The sequence below is a fragment of the Gymnoscopelus braueri genome (assembly GCF_963280865.1).
Source record: "Gymnoscopelus braueri genome assembly, chromosome: 17".
NCBI classification, from domain to species: domain Eukaryota; kingdom Metazoa; phylum Chordata; class Actinopteri; order Myctophiformes; family Myctophidae; genus Gymnoscopelus; species Gymnoscopelus braueri.
This window is the reverse complement of record NC_137617.1, coordinates 45,025,980-45,049,807: the sequence shown is the minus strand read 5'-3', so window position 1 is coordinate 45,049,807 and position 23,828 is coordinate 45,025,980. Positions and strand designations below refer to the sequence as shown.

Genomic DNA, 23,828 nt, shown 5'->3' with positions numbered 1-23,828 from the left:
TATCAATCATAGCCGGGGACCCCCTGGAACCCCCTCAAGGACCCCCTTGAACAAATGATCTTTGTTCAAGACCTGTCTGTGTCAGCAACACACCGTCTCACAACAAGACCTAACGGTAATCATAGGACGTTTCACGAGATCAATGGAGACAAACTGGAGTCACACAGGGAGACCATTTTGTCTACCATGTCGCACTAGTAGTGGGGGAGGCCTGGGGTTGTGTCTATCTTGGTAATATATATATCAAAGCTCTTTGATTAAAGTCTTCCGGAGGAGTGTCGGGCTCACAACACTGTACAGGCTCAAAGCAAATGAGATTCAAATGAGCTCCAACTGATATTTCACCAAAACACACGGAAGGCAGATGATGACATATGACTACATTAGAATCACATCTTCTAATCAGAGCAGTGGTGGACAGTAACAAAGTACATCTACTTGAGTATTGTAATTAAGTAAATGTTCTGCAGTTCTGCACCATAAACAAACACAGACAAAGATGATTCAGACAATATAGAGCGTCACAAAACCCAGTACTGTTTGCTTTTTAAATAAAAATGTTAACATCCTGTTGATTTTTTACTATTTTTACTAGGATCCGCGGATCTGGATCCACATCTTCAAATAGTAAAATCAACAGGAAGTTGCCATTTTTATTTGAAAAACAAACAGTACTGGGGTTTGGTGATGTTCTATATTGTCTGAATCAGCTTTGTTTGTGTTCGTTTATGTGCTAAAAGAGTAACTTTTAGAGCTGTTTCATAGCTGATACAATATAAGTCAATGAGGAGCATATTTTGAATGATCAATTTCTAATCAATGGAGCAATTATTTTCGATTTCTTGTCCACCTTTGGAGTTACATCATGACAAGGTAACTACACAACCCACACCTCTACCAAAGTGGTCTTGCCCTTTAAGCGTCATATTTCTTCTTCTTTTTTAAGTTTCTGGAAGATCTTAGAATTATTTGGGATTGAAATGTCTACATTTCAATACAGCAATGCAATGATAATAAAAATAAGTTTATAATGTGTACTTCTGATACTTCTAAAAGGAAGTTATCCAGTACAATAACTCAAGTACAAATCTGACAGAGCATACTTTCACTTCTACAGTTGTAGTCGACTAATGTTTGACCAGGAGTATGTATCTACACTTTGACTCAAGTACTGGGGGTTTGTCCACAACTGCGTCAGAATCACATCTCATTGATGCATAATATAATATGAAACCTGTGGATCCAGAGCCTCTAAAGAGCTCTAAAGCTATAAATGATAAACACGACGCGGCCAGTGTGTGAGCACTTATACTGGAATCAAAGTGCTGCTGAATCACTGCCTCGATTCGACACAGGAAAGTCCCTCCTCAGAAGTTCAGTACTACCATCATTCATCTTTCTGGAGTGTTTGTACTTAACCCATTAAGACCGGGAACACATCTGTGTCATTTTTTAGATTTCTTTGGTAGCGCGGCACGAGTGACACGCTACGAGCTTGTAGATCTGCTATTTTTGAAAAATCGGGAAAATGTGTGCAAAACTTAGATCTTTTATTAAGTGAACATTTTTAACTCGTGTTACAACTGGGGGGTCCCTGGAACAACATATTTTGAGATGGGGGTCCGCGGCCAAATACATATAATTTTGGGTGGTCCTTGACATCCCCCAGAAGCAAAGATTTGAGTTACAAATGTTCGCTTTAAAAAACATATTCAAAGCTTTGCACAAATTTTCACGTTTTTTTTAAAAATAGCAGATCTACAACCTCATAGCATGGCACTCGGTGCCGCGCTATGAGCTTGTATATCTGCTATTTTTGAATAGCCAAAGACATCTAAAAATGACATAGATTCTTTTCCGGTCATAATGGGTTAAGATATCTCTATAACTTGGTGTGTGTGTGTGTGTGTGTGTGTGTGTGTGTGTGTGTGTGTGTGTGTGTGTGTGTGTGTGTGTGTGTGTGTGTGTGTGTGTTGCAATGTGGGGGATTTTATTTGGCATCCAAAAGAGAATTTAGATTTCCTGGAAACGTCGAGCTGGTTTGGATTTACGAAGACGAGAGCGAAGATTCTCATAAGATGAGCAGCAGCACGCAAGACAGTCCTAAACCTGGTGTTTACGTGTGTGTGTGTGTGTGTGTGTGTGTGTGTGTGTGTGTGTGGGGGTGTGTGTGTGTGTGTGTGTGTGTGGAGACACGTGACGTGGAACAGGGCAATAATACCAAAGTCCATCAACTGGCTCTTGTCTTCACATTGCTCATAACATTCTATTGGACTCTGAGACTGCACACATGCAACCGAAATGGAAACAAAGTAACTAATACCCAGAGATTTTACTGTGTTACAACTGCCCCGTGTCGCTGTCAGATGGGCGTGTATGGGTTCAAAGGTCATCAGGAAGATCTGGCCCACTTCCCAGACACACACACACACACACACACACACACACAGAGAGACGACTCCCAGCGGGCTGAAGACAAAGCCAGCCGGAACGGAAGGTCCGACAGAATCTCACACACAGATCGCGACTGTGGGGAATTAACAGCAACAAGAAACAATGAATGAATGAATGCACTGGAAAAGCAACAGAAGCACAAGAAGTCCTTCAGACACACCCTAAAGATACCAGCATACATACACGTAGCCTACACACTGTGAAATCAACCCTTAATGATCCATTTGTATACTCTCCGAGCAGTGGTGTAAAGTAACTAAGTACATTTACTCAAGTACTGTACTTAAGTACAATTTTGAGGTATTTTTTACTTTACTGGAGTATTTCCGATTTTCAGCACTTTTACTTCTACTCCACTACATCTCAGAGGCAAATATTGTACTTTTTACTCCAATACAATTATTTGAAAACTTTAGTTACTAGTTACTTTGCAGATATAAATTATTACATAAAACATACATTAACCACTTTAGCCCTATTTTATACATAGGCTATTTGAAAATAGCAGATCTACAAGCTCACAGATGCGACGCGTTGTGAGCTTGTAGATCTGCTATTTTCAAACATTAGTTCTTTTCACTTTTGGTACTTTAAGTACATTTTGATGCCAATACCCTAGTACTTTTACTCAAGTAACATTTTGAATTCCGGACTTTCACTTGTAACAAGAGTACTTCTACGTTGCGGTATTGATACTTTTACTTAAGTAAAACATGTGAGTACTTTCTCCACCACCGTCTCCAGAGTTACATTATCCTCAGGACTCAGGAATACACAGTGTACGTGCATTATGCACACACACATGGACACAGAACTGGCCTATATGGCAGGTATAGGGACAACGCCCTCCACTTAATACAAGGAGACAAAAGGGATCCGAGATATTTATCTATCAAAGTATTGTTATACGTCGTCGTGGACCACCTCCTCCGGCCCCCCTGGGCCTGGGATTACACTATGTCCTAAAAAAGGTTGGAGAGCAGGAAGTCCATGAATATAACGCTTCCTTTGTGTTCACATGGCTCCCAGTAAATAGATACCGGGAGGAGGAACAGAGAAACCCAGATATGGATCTTTCATTAGGGATGCACCAATTAATACTAGAACATAGTGATCTGACCGTACTGGCCTGGCTTGTTGTAGCCTACTGCCACCAGTGTATCTGCCAGTAGGTGGTAAAAGTACTCGCATGTTTTTACTTAAGTAAACGTATCGATACTGCGATGTAAGGCATTCACCGAATAGTCGAATTTATTTTCTTATTATTTTTTATAATCAAATCGATTAATCGAATATTCGAATACTTATAGGTCGAATAATTCGAATGCTAAAAATCACTATTCGTGAATGCCCTACTGCGATGTAGAAATGGTAAAAAGACTGGAATTCGTACTTGAGTAAAAGTACAAAAGTATTGGTATCAAAATGTACTTAAAATTACCAACAGTAAAAGTACTCATTTTGCAGAAATGTCCCATTTCAGAAGTTCAAAATGTATTTTTTTTGTTGTTGAAAAAAGCAGATCTACAAGCTCACAATACGTCGCATCGCGATGCATTGTGAGCTTGTAGATTGGCTATTTCCGAATGGCCGTAAATCTATAAAGCCCTAGGGCTGAAGTGGTTACTGTGTGTTTTGTAATAATAATCAAAATCAAGTAACTGGTAACTACATTTTTCAAATATTTATAGTGGAGTAAAAAGTACAATATTTGCTTGATTTGAGATGTAGTGGAGTAGAAGTAAAAGCACTGCAAATTGGAAATACTCCAGTAAAGTAAAAAAATAACTCAACATCATACTTAAGTACAGTGCTTGAGTACATGTACTTAGTTACTTTCCACCAATGGTATCTATCTGCAAATGAGATGACATTCACTGACGCCGGTGGCTATCTGTTGATCTGCTGTTTCATCAATCTATATGATTGGATTTGTGCTGGTTGAATGAAGGGCTGGTTGAAGGGCTGAACGATTCAGTTATTCTATTCCATCCTGCCACAAAAGGAAGGAATGAATAACAACAAAAACTAAACAAACAACAAGCAAAAAACCATATGGCATCATCAGCTGTTGGCCAAATTATCATTTTAAGAATCAGTATTGGCACAGAATATCCCAATCGGTGCATCCCTGTCTTTCACGGCATCAGGTTACCTCTCCCCAAACCCCCACCAAATCCACCTAAACATTAACCTGATTCAGAGTTTGAATTATGCCCTCGAAACAGGCACAGTCAGAGGGTGGCATCATCTTATAAGCCTGCTGCCCCCACCACCCCGTTCCCCCTTTTGTTGTCAGCGTCTGCGGTCCAGAGAGAGACCACCTGTTTTCTTTCTGTGTGTCCATACGGAGCCAGAGAGAACAATGAGCGCCCAGCCGCTACACTGTGAACACAGCAAAGCCACACGGGCCTGACCCGACCCAGCTGCACATTGTTTTCCATACCGCCACGTGACTGGTTGGGTTCGCTCCATGCCTGCTGCCGCCATGCATGTTGCACAACAACCCACGGAGGAAGACGGTACACTGATTTAGTTGTTATTTAAGTAAAAGCAGTGATACCACAAAACAAACACACTCTGTTTACAAGTGAAAGTCCTGTATTCAGATACCAGGGTTGTGGCTCTTTCGGGAGGGGTAACATACACTGTTTTTGTATGCTTTTGTCTTATTGACCTGTATGTGAACTGGAAAATACCAATGAAAAACCTTGAAAAAAGTCCTGTATTGAAAATCTGACTTGAGTAAAAGTACAAAAGTATTGGCATCAAAATATACTTGCAGCAAAAACGGCCAATCTACAAGCTCTCAAGCTTGTAAATCGTCCGAGTACAAAATAGGACTTAAGTAGTTAATGACTACTTGACTAAATCTAAAGTAACTAAAGCTGTCAAATAATCACAGTGGAGTTAAAAGTACAATATTTGCCTCTGACACATAATGGAGTAGAAGTATATACGGTACTTGAGTAAATATCGTCTCTGTCGGGTGGAAACCTCATATGTCCAAAAATTGATCCGATTCTAATTCAAAAGTAGCAGATCTACAAGCTCAAAACGCTTCGCTTCACGCCGTGTTTCGAGCTTGCAGATCTGCTACTTTTGATGCTTTTGTGTGACGTTGTAGTAGTGATCAAGTAGGACGATAATTTACAAACAAACACAAAAGTTATATGAGGTTTCTGGCCGATATACTTAATGACTTGCCAATACTGGGTGTGTGAGGGCCCGTTGTCGGGGGCAACGGTATGGTAACACACCAGGGCCGAGGTTTGTAGGAGGAGGAGGAGGAGGAGGCGGGTTTAATGCAATCATACTTAGTTAATGCTTAACCGTGTTTTCCACAGAAGCCTGAATCATTCAGTAATAATGTCACAGACCACGGAACAGACCGGGGGAGGGGGGGAGGGAACCTACTGAACTTGGCCGGTGGATTTTAACCCATTCAATCCTGGAAAGCATCTGTATAATTTTAGATTTCTTTGGCTATTTTTGAAAAAATCTCGAACATTTGTGCACATTTTTTTTTAAATAAAATGTTTTACTCAAATCTTTGCTTCTTGGGGGTCCCTGGAAGAAAATATTTTGAGATGGGGGACCGCGGCCAAATACATATAATTTTGGGGGGTCCTTGACATGAAAAAGTTTGAGAACCACTGATATTATAGCAACATACGTTTTTTCAAAAAACTGTTTAGTAGACATTTGTAGAATCGGTCTCAGGTATGAAGGGGTTAATAAAAAGGAGTCGACTAGAAGGTCTGCTGCCTCCTCCTGCATTAAATCACTTTCACTAAAGGCTTTAGGCCAGATAAAACAGCCCATAAATCTGATGAGATTATTACCACGGCAGGTATATGTGAGCACAACGACATCATTCAGTCTTCTATAGAATGATACGTAGAAAAGGGCGATTTATACTTTTAAGTTAGTGTCGCACACTGAAAACAGCTGATCTAAAAGCTTTGACTGAATATTTCATTGACAATTTAAAAGTACAGCAGCAGTATATATATACGTTACTAAAAGCCAAATGGATTCATCACAAAACAAGCCAAAGGCTCCTTTCTAGTGTGGTAAACATTCAACAATACAACATATATCAACAGATATGCATATATCAAAGATATCAATTCATGTTGACACAAACCCCCTGGAAATAACAGATCTACAAGCTCACAACGTGTTGCATCATGACACGTTGTGAGCTTGTAGATCTGCTATTTCCAGTGTCTGGCAAGGTGCCAAACCAAGTCAAGGGCATGGTTGTTTCTGAGGAAGCACTTTCTCAACACAACGTTGCTTGAGTCAGACAGTCTGACTCATTAATTATCAGTTAGAAAGTAAAAGTCTTGACTTCACTTGAGTAAAAGTACAAAAGTATTGGCATCAAAATATACTTGCAGCACCAAAGTAAAAGTACTTGTAATTGTTAATGTGTCAAATGTTTTAAAAAACGGCCAATCATTTTTCTTAAGCCTGAGTACAAAATAGGGCTTGAGCGGTTGATGAATGTTTAGTATTGACAATCTAAATCTGCAAAGTAACTTGTAACTAAAGCTGACAAATAACTGCAGTGTAGTGCTGCACGATTAATCGGAAAAAGATCGTGATCTCGATTCAGACACCTATGCGATCTCGATTTTAAATTATGGCGATTTTTTTTTTTTGCTTAATATTTTTATATTTACAAGAGAATTGTGTGAGAATCGTGATCTCAATTCTTATGGAGGAAAATCGTGATTCTCATTTGAGCAAGAATCGTGCAGCCCTACTGCAGTGGCGTTAAAAGTACAATATTTTCCTCTGAGATATAATGGAGTAGAAGTATAAAGTATTGAACAATGGAAATAAAAGTATCTCAAAATGGTAAAGTACTAGCAAAAAACAATAACAGATCTACAAGTTCAAAACACCTGGAAAAAAACAGATCTATATGCGACACGTTGTGAGCTTGTAGATCTGTTATTTCCACTGTATGCCATGGCACGGAACCAAGTATGAAATCAAGGGCACGTTTTTTTTTTCCTGAGGAAGCACTTTCTCAACACAGACAGACAGTCTGACTCAGTAATGATCAGTTAGCTGAACAGATAATACTGTCAGGCAGGCAGGGCACAGCTCTCTAATGCCTTGCCCAGCATGTTGAAACAACAGCAGAGCAGTGACACACCAAAACATGTTGGTGCGTCCACGTTACAACAAAAGGATTCCACACAGAGTACACAGTGACAGTGGCTTGGCTGGGGGTGGGGGCAGGTGTGTCACTGTCAGTGACAGTGGCCTGGCTAGGTGGGGGCAGGTGTGTCACTGTCAGTGACAGTGGCTTGGCTGGGGGAGGGGCAGGTGTGTCACTGTCAGTGACAGTGGCTTGGCTAGGTGGGGGCAGGTGTGTCACAGTCAGTGGTGGAAAAAGTACTCAAATGTTTTACTCAAGTAAAAGTATCAATACTGCATCGTAGAAGTACTCTGTTACAAGTAAAAGTCCGGAATTCAAAATTGACTTGAGTAAAAGTACAAAAGTATTGGTATCAAAATGTACTTAAAGTACCAAAAGTAAAAGTACTAAAATGTTTGAAAATAGCCGATCTACAAGCTCACAACGCGTCGCGATGCGACGCGTTGTGAGCTTGTAGATCTGCTATTTTCAAATGGCCGAAATGAATTTAAGGCTGAAGTGTTTAATGTATGTTTTATAATGTAATCATTTATATCTGCAAAGTAACTAGTAACTAAAGTTTACAAATAATTGTAGTGGAGTAAAAGTACAATATTTGCCTCTGAGATGTAGTGGAGTAGAAGTAAAAGTATTGGAAATTGGAAATACTCAAGTAAAGTACAAATACCTCAAAATTGTACTTAAGTACAGTACTTAAGTAAATGTACTTAGTTACTTTACACCACTGGTCACAGTCAGTGACAGTGGCTTGGCTGGGGGAGGGGCAGGTGTGTCACTGTCATTTACAGCTGATTGCTATGTGAGGGCAGGTGTGTCACTGTCAGTGACAGCTGACAAGAGGTGGTTCACTGGTGAATTTCAGTGTTGCCAAGTCTGCTTTTTTATTATAAGCGACTTTGGGCTTGTTTTTCCAGTGAAGTTGCTTGTAAATATTGGTAGTTGTGGATTGGAATTTTTGGGGAGGCTTTTATTTGTGCTTACTTTCTGATGGTTAAATCAGTGGTTTGGTTTCTCAAAGACCCCCCAAATTAATATGTAGGCCTGAAAACAAAGGGAATCTACCGGTGCACCTCAGCCTAAAACGGCCAGTCCGGGAGAGTCACAGGGAAAGGGACAACAGATACAGAGGAGATCAACGCTGGAGAGCAACACGGACAGTTTTAAGCCTTTTATTATGTAGGTGCAAGTATACAAAGTCACTTTGTATACTTGCACCTAAATAATAAAAAGGCTTAAAACTGTCCGTGCTGCTCCAGCGTTGATCTCTTCCGTAATATGTAGGCCTATTTGCCTGCTGCCCTAGATCTTAAAGTGTTGATTTGTGTTGTTTAAATGTTTCAAAAACCTTCAATTTTTTTTCCCATAAATGTATAGCTTTTTTAATAGCAGATCTACAAGCTCGCAACACGTTGTGAGCTTGTTGATCTGCTATTTTCAAATAGCAGTGTGTGAGTGTGTGTTCATGTGCATGGCCTAGTCGTTTCTTTTGGGGCTTTCTTTTCATAGACCGGGTTGCTTATTTCTCTCGCAAAGATCTGGCAACACTGTTTGTTGGCTAGGCTACGGGGCAGGTGTGTCACTGTCAGTGTCATCTGAGATCTGACGGAGGTGGGGACGCGGTTCACTGGTGAATTCATGTCCAACGACAGAAACCAAAGCACAGGGTGTTCCTTCTGAACCTTCCGGAATGCAATCATTCCGCTGTCTTTTAGGTGTCTTCAGCTTGGTGTGTGTTCTTCTCATGATAATGATGAGGTGTTTAGTTAGTTATCTCAACCGGTTTCACAGCTTTAAAACAACACCAACAACATGTGACCACAAACAAGGGAGCGTCGCTTATACGCCACAAAAAGCTAATTACGAGCTGCCATTGTTCTTATTTGTTCTTATTCAGAACACTGTCCAAATAGAAAGGGAGTCTACTGCCTAAACGTCGGCAAGCCCGGTGCGTCACAGAACCAGGACCATACAGCAGAATGTAGAGAAGTTGTTCTAAAAAATTGACACTTATTAGCCCGTGGACCCCCATTTCAAAAGACATGCCAGGGACCCCCATGAGATAAGATTTTTACAGATTTTCAACCATTTTAATTTCAAGGATCCCCGTTTAGACATGCATTAGACTACGGATGGACCCCCATTTAATGACATTTCTATCTCTGGGACCCCAATTTATATTGTAAAATCAATGTTAATTGAACTCAGAGAGTGTACAAATGGAACCAAATGGACCCTAACGGCTCCATTTGGTTCCATGTGTACACTCTCTGAGTTACAGACCCATAAGGGTCCATTTGGTTCCTAACTATCTATCATTTAGCTGGGGACCCCCTGGAACTCCCTCAAGGACCCCTGGGACCTTGAGGATATGCTTTTACAAAAACATAAACATTGTTTTCCCTCATGCTTTTTGTAAAAGCATGAGGAGGATATGCTTTTACAAAAACAAACATTCCAGTGTATACCCAGCTAGCAACTCATAATACAACCTGATTTTGAACAAGTACCTTGGTCATACAGTACATACATTCATAGACCATTAGAATATATAAAGTTTATCTATAATAGAGCCTATAATAAAGTTATATATTGTATTAACATACTCTACCATACAGATTGGACAACATTTCTCTACATTCAAAACACTGTCATGTGGGACTCATCTTGAGGCCCACATTTCTTTCATCATGAGCCATGTTCCTCAGGCAGAACATGTATGTTATTTAGCGGTGCGTGGTTGAACCACACAGGAAGATGTTTCTTGTTGAACCGGGTATTTACTCCACAGTGGTCACAACATGCTGTAAGCAAAACGGAGAGGCTTCAAAGTGTTACAGCTGGTGGTTCCCAAACATTGGGTCGGAACCCATTCCTGGGCCGTGGACCTGTTTTTATGGGTCACAAGTAAATATCCCTTTATTCTGTTTCCTACATAAGAAAAAATATAGTATTATTGCGAAAGAAAGAAAAAAAAAAAAAAAGAAAACACTTTACAAAAGAATGTCCAGCATAAATAAATACAAATAGGCTATTTTCACTACTTTGGGTCCAGGCCCAGGGAGACAATGGTGTAACGTAACTAAGTACATGTACTCAAGATGTTGTAGATGTTGATTATTATTACAAAACCACTTCAGCCCTGTATATATTTTGGCCATTTGAAAGTAGCCGATCTACAAGCTTACAATGCGTCGCATAGCGACGCATTGTGAGCTTGTAGGATCTGCTATTTTCAAAAGATTTTTATGCATTTTATACATTTGAAAACTTTGTGAAATGGGACATTCTGCATAATGAGTACTTTCTACTTTTGGTACTTTAAGTACTTTGGGTACTTTTTCCACCACTGCAGGGAGAGACATCAAATTTCTCTTTCGGTCTCTCGAGCCAAAAAAAAAGGTTTGTGAAGCACTGTGTTACGGGGTCAGGCAGGCACATGCAACAGGAAAGGAGATACGCTGTGGGGCCTACAGCCATGACAAACTGCGGTCCAAGGCACTGAGGCCAGAGCCATGTTGTCTCTGAGGCATGGTTCCGGGCAGGTTGTCTGAGACACGGTTCCGGGCATGTGGTGTCCATATAAGAGGTTCCACTAAGGTTTCACTTTGCCGGGTAATAGAGTTACAGCCTTACTGACGACTGTATCTGGAATACTGACAAGCAGTGATGCCAGGTCTGCTTATTTATAAGCGACTTTGGGATGGTTTTTCCTGTACAGTTGCTTGTAAATATTGGAAGTTGCTTGTTTCTATAGTGTATAGTTGCTTATTCAAGCTCGTTTCTTAAGTGTACTTTGGTCATTTCGGCTTGCTTCCAAATCTTTTGATTTGCTTGTTTAAACCATGGTTCTTGTACATGTCAAGGACCCCCAAATTAAAGTGTATTTGTCCACGGCCCCCCCCATCTGAAATTATAATTTGTGCCAAGGACTCCCGTACCAGATTTGTGTTGTTAAAATGTTTCAAAAATATTCAACTTTTTGCATGTTTTTCCCCCTCACGATTTAAAAAAAAATAGCAGATCTACAAGCTCACAACGCGTCGCATCGCGACGCGTTGTGAGCTTGTACATCGGCTATTTTCAAATAGCCAACGTATATATATAGGTTTGCAGTTCTCACGTGGCCTAATAGTAGCTTCTTTTTGGGCTTGTTTTTATAGAGCTGGTTGCTTATTTCTCTCGCAAAATCTGGCAACACTGCTGGGCAAGAGTTTCCAGGGGGGTTTACGTACGGTCAGCAACAACAAACTCAGCAGACTACAGCCGGTTGAAATGTGTAGCTTCTTCTTGTGAAGAAATCTTCAACTGTTCCAACACTTGAACTCTTGTCGGCAACGTCTCAGAATTCATTTATTTTCTGTGAAGTCTGGTTGCGTTTTGCTTTTCACACAGGGACGGTTCAAAGAGAGAAACGCACACAAGCCTTATCCGCAGGGCCATTCATCTTCAGTTCAAAGGCGTAAAAAAGGCAAGCAGAGCAAGCGGCAGGCTTCCCCCCCCTTTCAAGAAGGGAAGACGAAGGAGGGGAGGCTCCTGTATTCTTTGTCTGAGACAAAACATCTCTCCCAGGAGAGTTCACTGTGATCCCTTTACGCTGTCCAAAACCAACAGCTGAGAAAGTGAAACATCCATCAAGCTCACATCGTCTAAAGACAGTGTTTCTGTTTCTCAAACTTTTTCATGTCAAGGACCCCCCAAAAGTGATACATATTAGCCCGCAGACCCCCATCTGACAAGATTTACCAGTGACCCCCAAATGAAAATATACATTTTACGGCTATAACAGTGATTTATCCATTTTCATTCCAAGGACCCCCAGTTTGATATGCATAAAGACTGTTTCTCAAACTTTTTCATGTCAAGGACCCCCCAAAAGTTATACATATTAGCCCGCGGACCCTCATCTGAGAAGATTTACCAGGGACCCCCCCATATAAGACGTTTTTTTTCACAGCTATGGCAGTGATTTTCATCCATTTTTATTCCAAGGACCCCCAGTTTGATATGCATTACAGCAGTGTTTCTCAAACTTTTTCATGTCAAGGACCCCCCAAATTGATACATATTAGCCTGCGGACCCCCATCTGGAAAGATATACCAGGGACCCCCCATATAAGTGATTTATTTGAATTCCAAGGACCCCCAGTTTGATATGCCATATTAGGCCACAGACCTCCCATTTTACACCATTGCGACCCCAATCTCTACACTGTAGAATCAGTGTTAATTTAACTCAGAGAGCGTACAAATGGAAAACGGGTCCATTTGGTTCCATTTGTACGCTCTCAGAGTTACAGACCCATAGGGATCCAATTGGTTCCTATACTTCCAAACTATCAATCAATTTGGCTGGGGGGACCCCCCTCAAGGACCCCTGGGGGTCCCCGGACCCCACTTTGAGAACCACAGACTCTAACATCAACCTCTTTAGTTCACTGATAACCTGAAGATTCTCTTCTATCTAAAAAAATGCATATCTTGTGGTTTGAAGACGTGATGGTTGAGCTTAGCGTTAGGTTCAACGGTCGGCCTTTTTTTAACTGTGACCCGCGTGAGATCAATGTGTATCTTTAACTGAGAACGACAACATGCTGTGATGAGCAATGATGAGCAATTACACAACGTTGTGTACTACTAGGCCACATCTCAACATAATTCAGTTATGGAAGGTGGTTTAAGTGGTTGAGTGGTTTAGCAATGATGACGACACCTCTAACCAAGAAGGCCCTGGGTTTGTTTTAACCACTTTAAACCACAGACAAATTCTTAAATTGTTTTGAAAATAGCCAGTCACCGGGGAAGCTGGTTCCAGGGTTGCCATGTCCACTTATTATAAGCGACTTCGGGCTTGTATTTAAAGTGTAGTTGCTTATTTGTGCTTTATTCCTAATGTTGTTTAAAACAGTCGTTCTCAAACAGTTTCATGTCAAGGATCCCCAAATTAATATGCAATTGTCTGCGTATCCCCATCCGAAAACATTTTGTGCCAGGGACGATGTATATATAGGTTTAAAGTGCTCATCATCCTAGTCGCTCCTATTGGGCTTGTTTTCATAGACCTGGTTGCTTATTTCTCTGGCTAAAATGTGGCAACACTGGCTGGTTCCAGGGCACCAGCGAATGTCTACCCACTCACTGCTCCTCAAGTTAAAAGCCGACAAGTTAATATGTGCAAACATTTACCTCATGTAAATGATATTGATATTAACAACAACAAGAATAATAATAATGACGTGTATGTCATAAGTTATTTTCAGCTGGGTTTCATTATGACATGCCATTCTACTTTATCAGATCGAACAGTGTTTTGAATGAATGACAGAATGTGACTTCAAGTCAGCTGTTATTAATATTTGTGTTGTTGTTTGTCGCATGTTTTTTAACATCATTTCACGCAGGCGGGCGGAGATTACCCAGCACCTTCGAGGGAGTTGTTCTAACTTCTTACACATTATTTCAGCTATAGTTCTGACAAGAACTCCTCCATAATGGAAGGATTGAATTCCTGTAAATATAATCTGGCATGTAACTGTTGCCCTTCGATATCTATTACCCTTCAATATCTATTACCCTTTGTGCAGGCGGTCCATAATAATAGTTAAGCAGTCTCCCTCGGGCCAGGCGACTAAATGCCAAGACTTTCTGCTATCGTTCCATCACAGCAGTCAGTGGCCTATGGAGCCATGGGATAAAGGTGGGTGGACTGTGCCAAGTCCACAAAACTATTTTCATTCTGGGCATTTCCTGCAGCCTGGGAAGCAAGGGCATACGAGACTTATAGAGACACATTCTGCCTGCCACAGATTATTATTATGACCCTTTTACCCTTGAGAACAACTCTCATTCACTCTTACTTTCACTCTCTCTCACTCTCACACACGCAGACACACTCATCTGACTGATATATCTGTCATTAATTGACTTTTTTGACGACATCGGTATCGGCAATTATGGAGCCGATGTGTCCAATCATTATAGCAGATCTACAAGCTCACAATTTGATTTCATTTAGTAAAGCAATATAACTTAAAGCCAGGATATACACATAAAAGTGTAATAAAACACTTATTTCCATTCCAATACGGTCCTGTAAAACGTTGTGATCTTGTAGATCGGCTATTTATTTATTTATTTTTTGAAGGGGCTTAAGTGGTTATTTATGTTTATTTTTATGTATTTGTTTGCTTGTAAGTTAAATCTTCTCAAATAGAAACTTCTAACTACTCAGTTCTAAATTTTTCAAATGTTAAGACATTTTTGACCCAAAAACAAAAAAATCCCCAGTCAAAACATCGGTAGTCACTAGTCAATGGTCTAGGACTCTCCAAAAAAGATCACAACGCCGCGAAGATCTGCAATTTTCACTATATTTATCTGTGGAACAGAGTCAAACAAAATGTAATGCCTCAACTTCTACATTCCAAGTGCGTATCAGGGTGGGGGGTCCCCAGTTCAAATATGATTATTTTGGAGGGTCACGGCCTGAAAAGGTTGAAAACCACTGGTCTAAACACACATACACATTAAGCTTTACTCATTCATGATGCACAACGATGAGGTGACTATGACTCCACACACAGCTTATAAAACAAAACAATAATTACAACAACCCAAAAAAAGTGTTGATTCACCATCAATTCACCAGAGATGTCTTTTAGTCATCCACTACAATTATTCACTGCTCACAAAACCGCCTGAAGTCAGCGCTTTTTATGAGAACCAGGCCACCTCCCCCACTCTCCTCTCCTCCCTCGCCCCAACAGGGATTCTAGGGGAATGACCTCAGAGCATTCAGAGCTGGGCTGGTAGCCAGCACTGTCCTCACTATGCTGAGTGGAGAGAGAGAGATGATGATCCTCCTCTAAAAGCAGTGGTTTTCAACCCTCATATCAAGGTCCATTATTTATTCGCCATTTGAGCCACAGAATCACCATTTGATGAGATTTAGACTCTCAGACCGGACCAAAAACGTTGAATATTGTGTTCTTGTTGGATACAATTCCATGCTGTATTTATTGATGTTGGTACCATCATGAGATAACAGGCAAGTAAGTACACAGCAATCGGACCCGAGACTACCTCCCCAGGCGGTCCCCGCTACGGTACGGTGATCCGTTCCGGGGGACGGTACGCAACGTTCACACTATCACAACATCTGCCAAGTAGTCTGAATCCACCCTCAGACTACAAACAGACTGCAACACACTGCAACAGACTGGTAGTCTGTTGGCCAAAGTTGGCATTTAGTTCAGCACAAGCAGGACTCGGCCGACGCGCACATTGTTGTGCTAATGCCTTTCAAATAGCAAGATTAAGTCTGTTATCGGTTCTAATCTAAATATCGAGCTACCTACTCTATCGCAAGTTCGCAACCCCCAACCAACAGCTTGACGGAGTGGGTGGGGGGTTGTGTGCTCCCTCCTCTGCTCTGACAACAGTCTGGAAGACACAATAGTTCTCCTTGATGGAGGGATAAACATCTGAGGAGCTCTGGTAGGGGAGAGGGGGGGGGGGGGACAGGACGATAACTAAAGAGCTGCCGCATGGCACGGCTGTGAGTGAGCCGGAACTCATCGCTAGTGTTGCCAGATTTTGCGAGAGAAATAAATAAACAACCAGATCTATGACAACAAGCCCAAAAGAAGCGACTAGGCCAAATGGTTACTTGAAAATAGCAGATCTACAAGCTCACATTGCGACACATTGTGAGCTGGTAGATCTGCTATTTATATATAATCTATATATAACGACAAAAGTGGAATATTTTTTGAAAATGTTAACAAATCTTGTATGGGGGTCCTTGGCACCAAATACATATTAATCTGGGGGTCCTTGACATTATAATGTTTGAGAACCACTGGCTTAAACAACATTTAGGAGGGAAGCCCAAATAAGCAACTTCACTTGAGAAACAAGCCCAAAAAAACCGCAACGACCAGAATATTAACAAGCAACTTTACAGGAAAACAAGCACAAAACCTAGCATCCCTATTCTGTATGGAGGGGGGGGGGGCTTTCACCGATCAGACGATCTACAAGCTCACAACACATTCACAACACAAGAAGAAACACAACACAAGAAACCCTGACAAAGGGACCTAGGCTTCACACGTGTTTGATGTTGTGTGAACGCGCTCCCTCTACCACCATGGGACCATCTGCTAGGCGTGCTAATGGTCAGGCTGAATCTGACCTAATAGCATTAAATCTCCCTGGCCACTGTCTGGTCTGGTCTCGGAGCGCTGCAGTGTCCCCTTCCTCCAGTGGCCAAATGCTTAACTTTAAAGCGCACCACACCACACCTATGGCCTCGCACGGCCCAGCACCCAAAATATCTCCTGTTAACATAGCACAGTAGTAGGCTAGTAGCCCCTCTCAAATCCACAGGTATGCGTAGCAGACTCCGGTCATATTTGACACTCCTTTGTAATGTAAGTACATAGGTGGAGGTTATTGCTTCTTGCCTAATGTAGACAAGTGGCCAACTGTCCTCTTCTATACAAATGCAAATCACCTGTGCAGGAGTACTCCAGCTATCAGTAAGAACCAAATGGACCCGTCCCTTACAGGTCTGTAAACTCATAGTGTAAAAATGTTACTAAATGGATGCTAATAAAACAACAAATGTAAACAAATCACAGCAAAACCAGTGCAAATCAAAACAAATTGAGTGCAAATCGCAGCAAATCCAATGCTTGCAGCAGCATTACACATTACAGGGCAGGCCTACGTTTGGCCTAGCTCAGACCACCCTGGAGTGGATGGTGTCAAAACTGTCACCCTTTTTCGGACCCCTTTGGCCCCCACTGAGCCCACTTTGGCCCAGGTCCTTATATATGGAAACGACGGCACAAGTAGGCGTTGTGTTGCGGTGACTGTCGAAAAGAGCCATAAGACTGCACAGGACCCCACTCATACACACACACACTATATCACACTCTCTATATGTGTGTGTTTCACAGAGCTTTAGGCGTGCTACAGGGACCCCCGTGGTGTCAGAGGGCAAAGAGTCAGTTAGCTGCCTGCAGGGACCAAAAACAAAAGCTCAGCTCGTTTGTCAAGACGTCCACTCGCTGTTGTCCTGGCTAACGGTTTTTACAAGGAGGGAGAGGGGCTGTTGTTTACACAACGTAATGAACAATAAACTCGGGCCCTCCTGCCGGGTTTATTGACACCGTAGTTAAAATCAGCGCTCACTTAAGTGTGATTTATGAAACACTAATAGGTAGGCCTATTAACAGCCAAGGCACTAGGCTACAGTAAAACACTCCAGTTGAGAAAGAGAGAGAGAAAGAGAGAGAGACTCAACTTCAATTTTATTGTCAAATCACAGGTTTTTGTAAAAAGTGGGTGAAATTCTTTGTCTACAAGCTCCCAATCATTTGCCGTCTTCAAGAAAGGGGGAAACATAATAGATATAGAAAGAAAACAAAGGAGGTAGAGAAAGGAAAACAATAAAGGAGGTAGAGTAGTAAGAGCACTTAACACATTGACCGCCGGGCCCGTAGTTCTACGGGCCGTTAAATCCAACGGTAAAGCGCCGATCCCGTAGCCTACGGGCTGTGGTGCTTTTTCCTTTTTTTCCGAAAAAAAAAACTTTTTTCAATTTTCTAGTACGGCACATTTCATTGTAACACCACCGGAAACAGAATTATTTGGGATCCGGTTTTGACGATCACGCCGGCTCCCATTCTAAAGCGCACACTGAAACTCAATTCTCTTCCTGTAGTTTTTTCTCCTCGCTGATCACTGTTTAACCTAAACCGTTCTAACTACAACATGGATGCCCCGTTTGACACGTGGTTTGGACTGGTACACGCAGGGAGATGTCGCCGATGTAAACAGACCGTGTACGGCTCAATCTTAAGGATTTTAACAAGATCTATGGCGACGTGAAAAAAACTAAAAACAACAATAAAACGTTGGCACTGGTGAGTACATTATGAGATTAACCTCTGGCGGTCAATGTGTTAATCATAGTGGTTACTAACTCCCCATACAGTTTGTTTAGCTTTCCAGAAGAAACAGACTTAGTGACCGTATGTGTGGCTTTGGTATTGTTATGTAACTCAGTCACAGTTTAGAAAGCAGACACTTTCAAAGCCAGAACCCCCCCCCCCATCTGTCCTACCCTGATTAAACCATTCATGCTGTCAGAGAGAGAGACATACAGAGAGAGAGAAAGAGAGAGGGAGAGCAGCCTAAAAGCATCAACCAACCTGGAACCCCATCTGGAAATATATTAGTCTACTTTATAGGCCAATTCACAGCTCACAACTGCATGATGACTAAAGTTTAAAACTCATGCAACCAGTTGGCCATTCCTTCCTTCCTATTTGTTTCAAAGGCCCCCATATAACTCTGAGAGCGTACAAATGGAACCAAATGGACCCGAAGGGTCCATTTGGGTCCATTTGTACGCTCTCAGAGTTACAGAAGTGTAAAGGGGTCCTTTTGGAAGTTGGAACCCCTCTCAAGGACCCCTGAGTTGTCTCTGGAGAACCGGACCACACTTTGAGAACCACAGCAGTAGACTAAATAGCTAAGTTCTCCAGTTGAAAGGGAAGGAGAATCTACTGTATCTGTGTAAACAGTCTGAATAAACATGCTGACTGTTCCACGCAGATCGCCAACAACAACCTTTGAGATGTTGTTGCCCATGATATCTAGCCACACATTCAGCTACACAGAGCACACTCACTCACTGCTACAAAACTAATAACAAAGAACCAGTGGCATTTTCCATACTTTAGAAATCATTCTACTCCAAAAATTCATTTCTCCACAGCATTTCAGAGGATTATATATTGTACTTTGGACTTCAAATACAATTATTTGGCAAGTTGAGTTACTGCTTACTTATGACTTACAGATTTAGATTATTATTATTACAAAACATACGGCTGTTCAAAAATAAGCCAATCTGCAAGCTCAGGAACCATGATATATTGCCAACGGGTTGTGAGCTTGTAGATCTTTTTATTTTCGAAAAAGGTTTGAGATAGAAATTGACCATTCATAATGAATGAGCACTTTGACTTTGGTACATTAAGTACATGGTGTGAAGAATACAAGACTTTAACTCAAGTAGCAAAACTTTGAATACAGGATTTTTACTTCAGATTTTAAAATCTGAGCACTTCTTCTACCACAGCGAAGAACCAGAGCTACTATATACATACAGTACTTAAAGACAGTCTGCCTTCGCTTGGAAGCAGCCAGCCAGAAGGTCACCCAAGTGGAAGCACATTGATCATGACCCGGCCTCAACCCAGTGGGGTCCAGCCCGGGGGAACGGGAACCCCCAGGGGAGGTTCCAGAGGGGCTTACAGCCAAGGGGCCCCCAGCCAAATGAGGAGACGTTGAATTGAACTCAATACATAATTAGAATTAGACAATAATTAGACCCATTTGATCCCACAGGGGGAAATCCAAGTTTTCAGCTCCACAGGAATCGAACCTGCTTCCCAAGCAGGCTCTCTAGTCTGTCTACCCCCAATCAGCTACCAATACTAAACAACTTATCCTAGGCTATTCCATGAAGGACGTTTCTGTATCACCACAGATCTAGGTATATTTCTCATTAAACAACTGAATTGAATTAAATTCAAAGCATCACATCCAAACAAAACATATCCATCATATGTGATAATTTCATAACAGGGGTCATAATAGCCTTTGATCATGACTATCATAGATGTATTTTTAACTAGTCTGACTTTCACTTCACAGATATACTAAAGTAAAAGTCAGACTAGACACAATTCTATGATAGTCTTGATCCAAGGCTATAAGGGGTCATATAACCATTTGAAATGGGGGTCCAACCACAGACCACCACTTAAATAAGAGTTTGCAAACCTCTACCCTACACTCAGCAAAACCAAAAACTTTAATATAACTCTCTTCTCTGAGAGGGTACACATTGGAACCAAATGGGACCCGTTAGGGTCCATTTGGTTCCAATGTGTACCCTCTCAGAGTGTCTTATGAGATTATAAGCACTAGAATCATCCATAATAAATAACACAAGCGAGACGATTTGCCATTCAAATGAGATGCAGATCAGAATGTCTTTTACTTCCTCTCTATTGTCTTCCATTATTTCCATACAGGAGCAACAACTAGTCCTAATAAATCCCACCTGAAAGTTTCCTTATAAACCAAACCAACGCTCACTATAATAACGGCAATAACTCCGTTTATTATTGTCGTCTTCAAGAAGAAAAAAGAGCGTTAATACACATAAGAACGTGTCGTTTCGTTAGTTGAAGATAATAAGTAATAGACGTTACCTTATAATAACGGACGGACGGTGAGGTGAATGAATATTATTCCTTGTTTGTTGGTGATTAAGTTTCAGGATAAAAAAATAATAATCCTCTGAAAACGGGGTTTTTCCTCCAAACGAAGCGGGAAAAAAACAAACTGAGTGATTCTCAGAGTGTAGTGAAGCTTTATGAGTGTCAATTCACTCATAAAGATGCTTATATTTCCCACAGAAACGAGATGTATTAATATTAAACACAGACACAGCTCTGTGACTGTGAGCTCTGTGCCGTTCAGCGTCCCGTCAAGTTTGATACTGAGCGGCGGCGCGCGCGACGCGCGTACGAGCCTATCCACCAACTGCTGTTCCCGCGAGAGCACCTCCCCCTCCCCGTTCCGTTTTTTTTTAAAGGGACAGTGTACCATTTCTTAAGTTTTCCCCAAGTCATGAGCAAGTCATGGTCAGCAGCAGGCAGGCACATCATTGACAGGCTAAGCCTCAGCTGTTCTAGACCATAAACCAGTGGTTTTCAAACTTTTTCATGTCAAGGACCCCCCAAAATTATGCCAGGGATGTTTAAAAAAAATAGCAGATCTACAAGCTCATAGCGTGGCACTCGGTGCCGCGCTATGAGCTTGTATATCTGCTATATACAAAAAAATATGGATTTGCTGCCAGGGATTTGCTGCCAGAGATTTCTCAAAAATAGTAGATCTACAAGCTCATAGCGCGGCACCAAGTGCCGCGCTATGAGCTTGTAGATCTGCTATTTTTTGAATAGCCAAAGTATAAAATATGGATTAAGGGGTTAAAATGATTGTGACGCTTTAGTAACTGATTTTGCTGGGGACCCCGTGGTATCCCCCCAAGGACCCCTGGGGGTCCCCGGACCCCACTTTGAGAACCAATGCTATAAACCAGTGGTTCTCAACCTTTTCAGGCCGTGACCCCCCCCAAAATAATCATATTTGAACTGGGGACCCCCCAAAATAATCATATTTGTACTGGGGACCCCCCAAAATAATCATATTTGTACTGGGGACCCCCCAAAATAATGATATTTATACTGGGGACCCCCCACCATGACAAGGGCTTGGAATTGTTGGAGTTGAGGCATTACATTTAGTTTGATTCGGTTCCACAGATAAATATTGTGAAATAAGCAGATCGGCTATTTTCACAATATTCGCTTTTTTCTCATATTATTTGACAATTTATTTGTACAATTTATACAATACAATTTATTTAGTATTGACGTCCTTGACATGAAAAAGTTTGCTCTATATACTATAGATGGGGAGATAACAGTGGAGACAGTGAAACCTATGATGTGATTAGTCATTCTCTCATACATTCTCTCATCTCGAGATGATTTGTAGCCGTTGAAATAATAGGGTAATAAATTACACTGTTCCTCATTTTGCTGGGGATGTCGTCATCATCTTCACATGAACAGAACATAAAAAAGTCAAGTTCTTCCACCCACTGCATAAGTAAAGTCACACAATTCTATTTTAACTGGCCTAACTTGGTTTGAGTCATTGGTGTCTGGAAAAGTGGGTCATTTATTTTGCCAAAAATGTTTCAAGGAGGAACAGCGGCAGCGCCCAGTGTAAAAATGATTATCAGAATCAGTGACGTACTCTGAACACTGACAAAGGAATGTATCGTTTTGAATGATCAAACAAGCAGAGAGAGTTCAGCCACTGTTCACTGTTCACTCTTTCACATCATTACTTTATCAATGAAATATTTGCATTTATTAACATGGGAAAATCCCATCTCTTATGCTCTGCCCTCTATTAGTCTACAAAATACACATTTGAATCAATACCCATGGTTATATCCATGGGTATAGCTGTGGGTCTCAAAGTGGGGTCTGGGGACCCCAGGGGTCCTCAGGGGTATTCCAGGGGGTCCCCAGCAGAGTTAGTTAATATAGCATCAAAATCTGTTCAACCACTTTAACATGTCAGCTTGCATGCAGATCTTAACAACACAAATCTTGTCTTATGGGGGTCCTTCACATGAACACGTTCGGTCTATCTGTCTTGAGACATGATAATGATGATACCAGAGGGGAAATTCAGACATAAGAGTGTGTGCGTGCGTGCTACTACTTGTGAGGGCCAAATGTATCCAAAAATAAGTGTGGTATCTGAACAGTGTACAAGTTAAAACATACAGAAATAATACTGGATACTACAGTTAAGGAATAAATAGTGTTTGCATAGGTAATTAGGGACACTGCATAGCTGTACATTTCCTTTGTTTAACCTGGGGACAGTCTAACTGTGTGATCTATTGTTTACTCAGACTGCCTGCAGCTGGCATCTGCCATTCAGAGTGTGATATACATCTCCATTGAGCTGCTAAATCAGGTAGAGAGACAGCAAGTCTACCAAACAGGTGGGGGGAGGCTATTCAAATGTGGATCTTCTATTGTTAAACTGGGAGACTTCGCTCCCTTCCTCCAGTCACTTGCAAAACATGTCAACCAAATGTTCAAAGGAGTTGGTCAACCGGTGGGGGCTCTCCCCCACCCCATGCCTGCATTATAATGTGTATAAAAACAGTGTCTCTAAAATGATTAGACTAGGACTGTCACACGACGTGAGGCTGGAGGGTGGACAGGGGCTCTGCTCCTGGCTGCTCCTCTGAATGCTGGTTGTTTGTTGCTGAATCTGAATAAACACACTGGAGATTCTAGAACCTGGAAACCCTGACGTCCGTCTCTTCTCTATTCTCCTCCATTTTATTACATCTAAAGCCTGCTAACCTGCAGTTTATGCATCATAATATACGACATTTGGCGAACCAGCGGCTATTGTTGCTTTCCTTTCCGGAGGCGCTTTAGAGAAGAACCTGTGTATTTTGAGGTGGCCGCAGGAGCGGGCCTGGAGGAGGATCGGACCCGTGGATGTC

General features: G+C 41.5%; 1 protein-coding gene across 2 annotated transcripts in view; it reads right to left on the bottom strand.

Annotated features, from left to right (window-relative positions):
• cdc42ep4b (CDC42 effector protein (Rho GTPase binding) 4b) overlaps nucleotides 1–21,199 on the bottom strand; it is a 51,013-nt gene extending 29,814 nt beyond the window's left edge. Inside the window, exon 1 of one of the 2 annotated variants that reach the window (XM_080454537.1) lies at nucleotides 20,924–21,199. The gene's annotated coding sequence lies outside the window, so the exon portion shown is untranslated. The remainder of the gene's footprint in view (nucleotides 1–20,923) is intronic. The other variant, XM_080454536.1, reaches the window with a different exon arrangement.
• Nucleotides 21,200–23,828: the final 2,629 nt, after the last annotated feature.